Raw genomic sequence first — 12,840 nt, 5'->3', positions numbered from 1 at the left:
TGTAGTTTGATGACACACCCCCTCCCAGTTTTTCTGCTTTTTGTTGTTTTAGAAAAAAGTAATTCTAAAGTATTTTTAGATGAATGTAACATTAAAGTGTCGATGAAAATATCTGTCTTTGGGAAATCTGGCTACAACCACGTAGTTGACGAAAGAACAATTTCCACACTTTGTTCTTTGAGATGCAGCCTGTTTATTTCGACATTCAGAGTAAATCACTCGCTTTCTTCCTCATTAAGAGCGGATTCTGTCTACCAAAACTTTAGACCCGATTATTATTATTATTTTTTTTCAGCATTGTGTCAAAACAGATCAGCATTTTCCATCTGATAACAACGAGAGGGTGGGGCTGGCTTTAGTGAGACACTGACAACATGTTTTCTGGCACAGACTAATTGCACTGCTGTCTTAAGCATACATCTAAATTAACCAAATGCTCGTCTCTCAAGGGAAACTCTGCTGTTTCAGATAGCTGCATTTACACTGACTTTATCTATTTGTTTTATTTTAGCTGCTGAACATCTAAATCTGAGTCTGAAAGTGTGGGCCTGTGAGCGCATGCACACATACAGCTGACCGTGTGGGCTACTTCATTAAGCAGCTATTATCAGCAGCAGTCTAATTCATGTTATTGTTTATGCCTTGTTAGTTTACAAGCATCTCTAAGCATGCTAAGCCCGCAACTTCACTCCACAGACACACAGAGCTGCATTATGCAGAAAATCAATTAGTAATTCTGTAAAATATCACCCACTCAGGGCTTGGCGCCGTATTAATGTATTGTTCATTATTTAATGAGGCCGAATCGTTAATTAGGAAACTCTCTTCCAGGCAACTTGTTTGGTCATAAAGTGATACCAGTAAGAAGATGCTGCAGGTTGAAATGTGTCGCAGCTGCGTGCTGTAAGTTTGTGTGCAGAGAAGCAGTCTGATGCTGTGCGTCAGACTTGGCCCACACTGTTTTGCCTACGTTTAATCTCAACAGGGAGCCTGTGGGCAGAATGTCTGCATTTAAACTCCTCTTCTTCTGCACCTCACATGAAAACACACACACGCACGAACAACGCACGCACGCACACGCACACACACACACAGTGGAGAGTCCCCGACTTTACCGCAGGATCCTGTCATGCTTTTTAACTGCCTCCCAGCTCGCTCCCATTCGGCAGCAGAACGACAGAGCTTGAACATGAATGTACGTGTCAACTCTTTAACTCCAGCACACGAGTTGCAAAAACAAGAGGACGCGCTCGCATCCGCGCGTCTCCTCTTTGTGCGTTTTTCCCGTCCCACCCTCTCCCCCGTTCTTCTCCCCGGGCTTTCAGGCTTTTTTTCTTCAGAGCCGCCAGAGTCCCACATCCTGACCGAGGAAAACATCCTTAGCCGCTGCAGGCGTCCCCGTTTCCAATCGCAAATTATCCGTCCCGCAAACAGCCGCTCTGTCCTGCTCCGGTGCCGTGCTTCTCTCCGCTCTTTTCTCGATGCAGGCGCATTTGAATAGCTGGCCGGTGTTGTTATGGATCCGTGCGCACTGAAAGAGAATCAGTATGCAAATTGTTTCAGTATCAATCGAAAGGTTCGATCCGCCTGAGCGTCAGCCCCTTTGGCACGAGAGGCTCCTTTGCTGCATAAATGTTTATAATGATCCCATATGTTAACACACAGAGAGGACAGGAAATATTGGACTGTTATTAAGATGTAGCTAAAATATTCTTTTACAGGATAAATAACATGTGCATTTAGGGATGCAGAGGTGGTGATGATGTTGCCTCAGTGACTCAGACCTATGAGTTTAAACACATTTTTCACAGTGAAACAAACCCACACAGCCACACGGTAGGTAGCACTAAACTGTTTATTAGCTACAATTAATACTTTTAATTTATTTAATCTGAATGTAATCACTGGAGATTATATATCCATGCTTGTGTGAAAGTATAATCACAGCCTTGAACGTTTTATCGTTTATTTTAACCACATTTCACCACAAATTCTGCATTTTGTTTGGAAATCAGTGGCTGAATGTGGGTGAATAATGTCAAATAACCACAGCTTCATGTCTTACAGCAGTCGTTTGATTCTCGGCAATATAGTTTCACATTTTCAAATCCCTCTTCTGTCCCTTTGTCCTGTTCTGACATTATTACTAAAACAGAATATCTACCCAGCCTGGAGGAGTGTAACAGTGCTGAAAAACACATCGCAGAAAAGAAACACCTGGTGTGGATGGAGAGATGGAGTGGTGGTGGTGAAAAGGAGTAAATGTATATTAAGCGATGGGTGAAATACATGAGAGCAGTAGTTCAGGGGAGGAGTGCAGGAGGACACGGAGAGAGTGGAGCAGGAGTGCTTCTGAGAGTTTATGCAATCAGGAGCAGGACTGAGAAGATGGAGGAAAAGAGAGGAAGGGCAACGAGAGGTGAAAAGGAAGAGCTTCAGCAAGGACAGGGAGAAGGAGCGTGTGGTCAGGAGGAGATAAAGCGTAGAGTCCGTTATCCATCTGTTCCAGGGTTAGAGTTTGACCAGCTGGGGGGGTCAGGGGTGAAGGGTCGACGACCCGTTGGCTCGAGGGCTCCGTGGTCAGTGCGCTCGCAGGTACACACAGGGGAAAGGATTATAAGGTAAATTAAAAAAACAAAACCGGATGACGCTATTGTGTCGCACGGATGGACCAGCCAGCTCACAGAAAGACACATAGATCGTATCGTTGAACAAAATAAATTACTGTTAATTCTCACGAACAACAATTAAGATTGGTTCGTTTTGCGCCTCTACAAGATGGTTCGCTGCATAACAAAGATTTTTTCTTAACAAAAAAAAACAGAAAACACTTTAATCATAAAGGACGTTTGTTTTTATCCACTGAACAGGGCCATCAAATTGTAGGAATTACTCAGTATGTTCAGTCATATTGATAACATATCACGGCACCTTAATCAGCAGATGATGTTTCAGTTTCTAGGCACTTCCGGTATTTGCCATATGATAATGTCAGGAGATATGTGCATATTTGCACATTTGTAGAAAGTTTTATTAGCATTTATTTTAGTGATCTGAAGTTATTGTCATTTTGGCAATGACAATGACAATGACAATTGGTGTTGTTATAACTACTCATACATTTATATATATCTACTAAACAGTCAACCTCTTCTATTAGGTCAGGCAAGTTAAAATGAAAACAATAAGGTACAACACTCTCCTGGCTGTTTATATGACTCGCTGCCATACATGTAGAAATGACCTTAATCTGTTTTTTGTTGTTGTTTTTAACTGTCCAATCAATGATATTTAGAGAATCAGAATCCCATTTACCACATTTTACAAGCAGGTTTTTCACATATGAGGAATTTGCCTTGTTAGAATAGTTAGCGCAGTGATGTTCTAAAACAAATAAAGCTAATTCTAAAACAAATAAAGGAAGTTCCTTTGATTTTACACATGTACAGCAGTAGCATGGTGTCCCATTAGAGTGAAACGCTCAGAAGTGGATATCCCTGTTTAAACTTTAATAACTCTTTGAACAGGAGGGTCCCTCTTGATCAGTTAAGATCCTCTCAGGCACCTACACCATAAGAGGTGCCATATTTAATAACTATCCACCTGTTCAAAGTGATATGTGTGAGCCGCACAGTGTGTGAAGATTTAACAAGGCGCTCAGTGGTTAGGTCAGGGATTGCTGTCCTTTACTTGTGCCTGAAAATCTATATCTCAGAAAGGGGAAGGATTATATATTTTATGTCAACAAGAGACTGTCCTCTCTTTTGTGTGCATGTGTATATGTGTGGCTGTGAGTGGCTTACCATAGTGCACAATAGGTGTCTGTTCTCATGTGTAACGCTCTGAGTGTCTGTGAGAAGGAAAGAGATTTCACTCGTGAGAGCATGTGCTGTAAGCTATGTGGTCTTTGTGCCAGCTGTGGCTGTAATCTCTCATGCGGCTTTATGCATTCACAGCTGGACTTCCCTTGAATTTCTCTTTGCTCAGTCAATATGTGCATTACATTTTATAGAAACACACAGACAGTTTCTTTTAAAGTTTTTTCTGTTTTAGCCAGATCTTTGTGTTTATATGTAACAAACGCAACAAGGTTTCAGTTAATAATGTCATAAAAAGGTTAAATTACAGCATTTTAAAATGTTTAAAATTCCATTTTATTTAAAGCAGTGAGGTGTACTGATTCTTGTCCGCTTGCTTGCAGTCATGTGCCTACAGTAGACGTGTGCAGGTGAGAACTCCAGGGTCAGTCAGTGTCGGTGAGTGTTTACAGATGAGTTTCTGTGTGTTGCACTTATCTTATGCAAAGTGTCATGCATGACATGGTGAGTACAGTCATGTTTCTGTGTCTGTGTGTGTGTGTGTTTGGGGGGGGGACAGGTGCAGGGATTAGTAGGGAAAGTGGCTGTGCTAAGGACAATGATAGCTGCATCTAAAAGAGGATTACACGGGTTCCCCCTGTCATCATGTACCAGCCATTATGGGATTACGGATGCCACTTCCACCTTCTCCATTCAATGCTGAAGCGCAAGGCAAAAGCCTTCAAAATACCTTTGCACTCATATGAGCTCAAAGCCTCAACAAGGGAGGGAATGAGGGCTCCCTGTTTAGTTCAACAGCCAGAGCTCAGTAGTAAAGCTGCCTGTTGGAGTTCAGGGGCTAAGACTGCATGCAGTTGTGGCATATGGATAAAAATGTTTGGTGAGTCTAATGGTGAACAAGCTGTAGGTATGGACAATGATGCAACATCTGGCAATAGAAAGCACAATTTAAACCCGCCATATGCACATAGGTGCAAAGTAAACATCGCTGCCTTCACACATACACACAAGAACACAGAACATGTTGGCACATACTGTAGATTAGACACACATTTTATAATAAACAAAAAGAATGAATGGAGCTATGGTTGCCCCTCACACACATACACACACCCTCTCGGTAACAGTGAACACTGATTTGGCACAGTCTCTCATGATATCTATTGTTCATTAGTCATTGTTATACCACTTTGATGTAGCTGTAATGGGCTTTAGATGTGTAGACTGGCTCCATAAAGACTCATGTTTAGTAACGGCCACAGTTTAAATGCTCTTAATGTGCTGCCGAGGTGTGGGGAGGGGCCAGGAGCTGTAAATCACAGAAAAACCTGTGTGCTGTGGGTGTGGTGAGATGGCTGGTAGGGGCGAGATTGGCGGGTGAAGAAAGGAGCAATTGGAGAAGAAAAGGAGAAGAGAGGGGAGACGAAAGGAGGGGGGGTTCAGGGATGTGGGGAATGGAATCTGTGTGTGTGCATTCTGACGAGGCAGAGAGATCCTCCCGCCGAAACTGCAGACGTGTTTACACAGCACAGGTTCACACAGTCACTCAGACAAGTGCACACACACACACACACACACACACACACACCCCGAACGAATTTAGCATTGAGCTCGGTGACAGGGGATTAAACTAACTTAACAGTGTGCGTGTGTGTGTGTGATCTACCTTGTTCCCAGTAGGGACAGAGCAAACAGATAGAGGCAGCTGTCAGCGTCTCCATTGTATTCATCTGATCAGTAATCTTCAATGGTTAAATCATTATCCATCCACCACCTTTGCTAAGGGCCAGGCAAACACTACTGGGCTGTCACCAAGCTGCACTAGTACGTAATATGTCACTAAGACACACACACACACACACACACATTCAGCATTCATACATACATGGCGACTCCATAAGTGCTACATTACATTTATGTTAACATCTGTTCCTCTCGCAGGAATGCACACATAGGCTAAATTAAAGAAATACAAGTATTGTGTAATTGTATACATCCATGTACATATGTATGAACGCATACACACACAAAGAGTAAGAGTTATTGCCATCTTCGGGTCTGAGGGGCCTCCATCACTCCCAGCAGGATATTCGGCCAAATCTAATTGCAGGTAAATGTACAGTGCTGCTTTCTGGGGCTCCTGTGTGGAGAAGATGGGAGGAGAGGCCCAGCGACATGGTTAGTATTGGTCGGGATGACTGATCGGCCCTGCCCTAACTACATTAGACTGTGGAGAAGTGGCTGGCTCCCTCTCCCTCCCCCATACACACCACTGCTGCTATCCCGCTGCCCCCCACCTCCTTTAGAGCTGGCAAAGGTAGTTCATGGAGCTTTGGTGGGGCTACTACATGGGGGGCGCTGGCCGTGACTCGTCCCTGCCACGGATTCCTGCGTATCAACCTCCAATATAGAAGCCCACGGTTGATTGGAGCGTATTAGCAGGCTGTGGGGCAGGAGGTAGTCCAGGCCCAGCGGAGGGCTCTGCCATCTAAGATCTGATCAGAGGTTATTAGCAGTAAAGAGCCACAGTGGATGGGGAGGAGAGACATCATTTACAGGGTCAGAGCTTGGCTGCGCAGAGCTGGCTGGGCAGTGCACACATCCAAAGAAAAAACACACACACCAGGTTACACGCACACACACTGGACAGTAAAGGGGCGGCTCATTACTCAGTGAGAGCTCAGGTTTCCAGCGTAGACCTCTCCATTAGACCCCCAGTTAGTGAGAAATGAATGGCTGCAGCTTCTCCGCACTCATAAACTATCCAACCGTCCACAGCAGGAGAAAATGAGATACAAGTAAAAAGAGGGAGGGGATCTTAGAGGTTGTGTGTGTGTGTGTACAAGAGAGAGCTGAGGGGTCCTTGGGGTCTTTGAGATGGAAATGTCCAGCTGGCCTGCCGTCTGCTGCTTGACCCCTGAGCTCAAGGTCAAAAGCCGGGGCCCCCAGCCAACCGGCCACTGACCAATATGCACGCATACAGTACACACACACACACATCCCACTTGTATTTGTATGTGTGTATTTACGTGTGTGCTTCCAGAGAGAGGGAGCGGGAGCGTGCACTCTGTGCTGTGTGCATGTAATTGATCATTTAATCTGGCTGACATCATAATCCCTGACGCGTGTTTAACTAACTGGCTGACCAGCGGAGGAGCAGAGGGGCTGAGTAATTATCTCAATTGGATACATTAATAACCAAGCATCACTCACCGTTACCTCAACTCCACCAATCCTGAATCAATCACAGCGTGCAGTGAAGTGTGTCTGCATGTGTGAGGGAGCAACAGAAACAGAGCGTGAGCATTCGTGCAAGTTTATTATTGTGTCATCACATGCATGTTTGAGGAAGCTGCATCGATGCATTGCACGTTGAAGCAGAGTGTCGGCCATCACACAGCCCAACCTGCAGCAGGAGCAAGGTAAAATGGAGACCGGTGCATGTATGTGTCGGCTTCTGTATGCGTCTGCAGTATTACGTCGCTGTATGGATTTGCAGGAGAGGCATCACGCTCAAAAAATGAACCACAAATCAACTATATTGGCGAGGAAACAATCAAAGAATTCAATCAGGACACGAGAATATGAGAAGCCTATTCGGTGCACGTCGGGGAACGGGCATATCGTTTTGTTTCAAAATGCACATTCAAAGTCATTGGCTCAAAGGACGGAGATCCACACAAATGGCAATCAAATTAAATGGCAGCTAAAACAAAGAGAAGCGGACCCACGCATGTGTCCTTGTGCTTGTGTGCATCAGGGTCTTAGGAAAATTATTGCTATTGATTTAAGGCGGAGAAACGTGGAAATGTTACCAGATGGGACATTTAGCTGTGAGTGGCTTCAGATGAGACGAGTCATCCTAGAAAGGCCAGAGCAGAGAGATGCAGCGAATGCACATCAAAACACCAAATCCTGTCCAGACCTTCCCTCAGGATGAACCCACAATTCACCATCAAATTCTGAGGTATTGATTCATGTGCATGGAGATTTTAGCTTGTATTGGATTCAAGAGGAAGCCTAACCTGAAATGGATTACTGTTTAAATTCACAGCTTTCACTCATTTTATATTTGAATTAAAATGTATGTGAGCAGCAGCCAAACACAAATTACATGCAGTGGACAGTGCAGTGTAGTACAGTGTATCCGATGCTCAGACAGTAAGTGGGTTTCAGTGAAATATATTCAGTATTCACCTTTTGATTACAGTCACGATTCTAGTCTTTTCTGAAAGGCAACTCTTTGGATTTACAACCAAAAAATTAGACTTCAGTAATACTGAACCAAATTGACAGATACAAAAGCTTAGTAGAAATGTAAAATTTTCTTGTCTTATGATTTTTTTTTTCTCTATTCCGTTTTGTATGCAAACCTGTTAAAATAAGCAGCAGTGACACTGAGATCTCAAAATGGTTTACGCAGGTAAAATTGGCCTGAGGGCTGAATAGTTACTGGCTATTGAAGGTATATCATCACTATGTGAATTTGCAATCCTGCATGTTTTAAAGAATTGCTGAACTACTGTATACAAACATATTAAATTGTACAATTTCAAACCTAGCAATGGATAACCAATGTTTGAAAATGATAACCTGTGAGATAAAGATTTATAGTACAAAATCACAATTCCCTTTGTGTTAGACGGTTTACTCATCTTAACACTTTTCAAAGAATTTCACCTACACACTGCAACTCAGTCATACAGTGCAATTGTTTGAGTTCACTCCTTACAGCAGCCCCCACCAGCTAATGTGATCATCACTGAGGTGGACTAACAGGGTAGCTTGAAGCTTTCTCTCAAGAGGCAACCCAAAGGTAAAGGCACCTTCTAACCAATGAGCTTACAGCTTCTGTATCCTCCGCGGGGTGAGTGATGTTTTTAGAGCAGATTGTCCCTTTAACTTTTCGTTCTCAGTGACCACTGACCGCCGTCTGTCTGCTCTGGTTCAGGTTTGGAGCCTCTCAGCAGAGCTGTTCAAATTACAGCAACAGCTCAATAGAGACAAACTCAGCATGCTGCAGCACACACACACACACACACACACACACACACACATGCTGCACAATCACAGCAAACTGTATATGAAGACACACGTGCCTGCACATAGACATTAATTTCATGCACCTAAACACATCTTGAAACATGTACAAACACACACACACACACACACACACACACACACACACACACACACACACACACACACACACACACACACACACAGACACACACACACACAAACACACACACACACAAACACAAACACAAACACAAACACAAAGAAAAGCCTGGCAGTCTGGTGTTCTTCAAGTTAATTTGACACAGAATCGATTTGATCCCTCGTCATCTCAATAATGATAGAAAAGATGCTAAATGCAATAGAATCTCTGAAATCTAATATTTTGGGGTCAAATCGTTTAATGAAGAGCAATCTGACTCTGGACCTTCACTGATTGTACTGCATGCTATCTATTAGGATGTTGTTTTTCCAGATGCTATGTTGGATTACAGTTAGCATGAAACGAAACTGCAAAATTGTCTAAAGGAACTGTAACAAATCAGTACAATTACATTTTAGGTATACAGCTGATTGAGGCCTTACATGGAATGACATAAAGGTTCAAACTGTTGTCCAGCTGCAAAAAAAGAATAAAGCAGTTTGTTTACGTCAGTTATGCTCCCAAATACAACAAGAAAACAAGCCTATACCTGTGTGTTAAGTTATTACCAAAGAGCACGTCTCGAACTTTTAGAATTTTTTAACCAGTGAGTCAAACTCCAGATTGTTTATGGGATGGGATTTATAGGATTTAAAGTATGTGGTAGGAAGACAAACGTACAATAGACCAAAAATATTATGAGTGACTAAGAGACACTTCCTGCAGCCGTACTGATTACTACATGAATATTAAAGTAAGACAGGTTAATTGAAGTACTATAGGCATATAGGAGGATGGTTTTCATGTCTGCTAAATGCTTCCAAATCAGTCCACAAAAGCAAATTTCTAAGATCTTTAAATAAAACCCTGGTTGTATGCATTGGTATTATATGTGACACAGAGTAAGAAATAACCCTCTGACTGACATTTATTCCTACAGAAGCTGATAATAACTGTGATTGTGTGTCTGAGCTGCAGCTTAGTGAATAGGGACCTTTGAGTTGTTTATTTTCACAATCACGTGCAACAATCATACTTTAACCTTATGTGAGTGCTTTGCGGTTCCTTACATGGATGTGTGTGCATGTGTGTTTTTCTGTGTGTGTGTGTGTGTGTGTGTGTGTGATTACCCATGCTGTTATCAGCGGCAAGCCGCCATTCACTCTGGCTGAAATGAAAGGTTTTCCTCTGTCACAAAGCAGTTTCTTTGTTTCCATGGTGCTATGATTCTGTCAAAATCCCAGAGAAAACAGAGGGGGGAGAGAAAAAAATCAATGTCCTCCATCACCAACAGCAGCCTCAGCCTCACAGGCTGCCGCCATGCAAGTACACACGCCAACACATGCATGCACAAGCAATGGGAGACAAAAAGCAAAGAAAAGAAAAGAAAAAAAAAAAACAGGAAAAAAGTTGCCCTGACATAAATCTGTTTATTTGATTCTTTTCACCAAAGGAAGCAGACAAAACCATATCTTGGATATTTTTGATAATGACAGCTTGAAAAGGTAATAATCCAAAGAGGTTAAAAAGAAGTACTTTTCTATCTTTTGTAAATCTCACCTAACCAGTAGATTCAGAACATAGTGACAATATTTACAGCTGCCTGTCATGAGTGAGACAAACAGGCAGTATGCTTGACTCTCACACTTTCACATGTCTCAGCAGGTCTTTGTCATTAAAGAATGTGTCTATTATAGTGGAAACAGATCAACAGAAAATTGTGAAAGAACCTCAGGGACTGATAACATTCGTTGTCAGATGGTGTCATGGTGCATAGAATTTTACTTGTATAACCTGTTTTTCTTGCATGAATTTATCTATTTTTTTGGTTTAGTTTGCACTGATTCTTCTTTTAAATTTTATGCAACATTCCTTACCATTATTGAACCATGTTGCCAATAAATGTTCTAAATTTAATATGTCATCCATTGGACTGGGGTGTTCTGGTAGCTCCACAAATACATCAGAATCAAAAGCTCCATCTAAAAATGTTGATATATTAGAAGTAAATTAGTCTCATAGCCTATCAGGCAATTGTGTGGTTAGTCTCTGTGGGAATGGTCAACACCGCAGGATGTAACAAAATTTATTGGTGCTCTCATATCTGGGCCAGCCAAGTTAATACTGCACAGCACAGAGCACAAATATCAAACCCCCCTGTGTTTCAGATGTGCCCACCTGAATAACTGCATTACAGTTTGTTTTTCACCCCTGGCCAACTGTATTTGAATGAATGCAGAAGCAAATATGCCAAACTGCATGTGCAAGGTTCTTTACCAAACTCAATACCCATCACGAATGTGTCCTTAAAGGCCCTTAAGAAATGCCTCATACTTGCTGCTCAGTATCGGAAAGCCTCACCAAAAGCGATTGTGTTCTGAAGAAAAAGACATTTTGGCATCAGACCATTCAAAGGAATATGTCATTAAAAGTACCTTACTACAGCAGTGTGGAATGTCGCTCATTCAATTTTCTCTGATCTCAACCATCCAGCATCTATAGATTCATTCAGAATCCACAGGCGCACAAGTTGCCAAACATATGTAGGGCTGCGGCAAGGACTTGCAGGGCCAGGGACACACTTTAAGATTTTTGACCTTACTTCTAAACATTAAAAAATAAATAAATAAATAAAAGACTCTCGAGGAGCCTAAAGAAACAGTCCTCTCCTCTTGAAGACTGAACAGCAGAAAGGACCCTGTGAAGTGTGTGTCTGTCTCCCTTGCCCATGGCGGCTAATGCGAGGCCATTAGTGTGTGTGTTTATTTGTGTGTCCCTCTTAGAACCTCCTTCATGCTTTTAAGACACTCCTCAAGATTCTTCAAGGCTGCAGATACACAATAGACAGTCTGGAACATGGACTGTATGAGTGTGTGTGTGTGTGTGTGTGTGTGTGTACGCGTGTCTGTGTGCATGCACGCTCGAATGTGTGTATGTGGCTGGTTACTGTATTTATATGTGTATTTATGAAAGGCCACTTGCTGGTCTTCAAGGAAGCTCTCCATGAAGTTGGAGACAGGACATCAAACCCAGTCATTAAAGAGGCTTTCACAGAAATAAAGAGGCAGGTGATGAAGATGATGATGATGAGGAGTAATTAGGAGGAGATGAGAGGAAATGGACTCTGCTTTTATCTCTTTAGCCCTTAAAGGCTAAAGTTATAAGAGTTTACAGTGGACAAATAATGGTAAGAGAAAATAAGTAAAAAGACAGTGGATACACAACATGCAAGAGACAGACAGACAGACAGATAGATAGATAGATAGATAGATAGATAGATAGATAGATAGATAGATAGATAGATAGATAGATAGATAGATGCATAGATAGATAGATAATGTACAGACCCTCAACACTATATAAAAGACAGATGTGATACCTGTCTCAGGCAGTTAGATCTCACAGCTATAAATCTTGATTTCTGTCATTGATCACAAACAGGTTCTGCAAATACAATTTCAAATTTAAAAGCTAATGCACAAAAAGCTTAAAAAAATCAATTTTTATTCCACTAAAGCGGGCCCATATTGCGAGAAAGTAGACAAAAATCAAAGCTGATATATACATTTTCCTGTGAAATCAGTCCTTTCTGGCCCAGCGTAACGAAGTTCGAGAGAACATAAAGCGCATAGTTTTTTGGAGAAACAGCGATGAGATGTAGTCAAAGTTTAGACCATTAGGTTTATTACCCAGGGGCCACACGAAAAAACACATGATGGGAAAGTGAGGCATCCCATCTAAAAGAGATTAGAGACGCGTGAGCACTCCTCGGTGGGTGAGGTCATGCCCAAAAAACAGCACAGACACCAAACTACACATAATAGCCCCCAAAACCCCAGCCACACACACACACACACACAC

This window comes from Scatophagus argus, chromosome 1, assembly GCF_020382885.2.
Source record: "Scatophagus argus isolate fScaArg1 chromosome 1, fScaArg1.pri, whole genome shotgun sequence".
Classification (NCBI taxonomy): domain Eukaryota; kingdom Metazoa; phylum Chordata; class Actinopteri; family Scatophagidae; genus Scatophagus; species Scatophagus argus.
The sequence above is the reverse complement of the archived record's forward strand: the minus strand, read 5'-3'. Positions refer to the sequence as shown.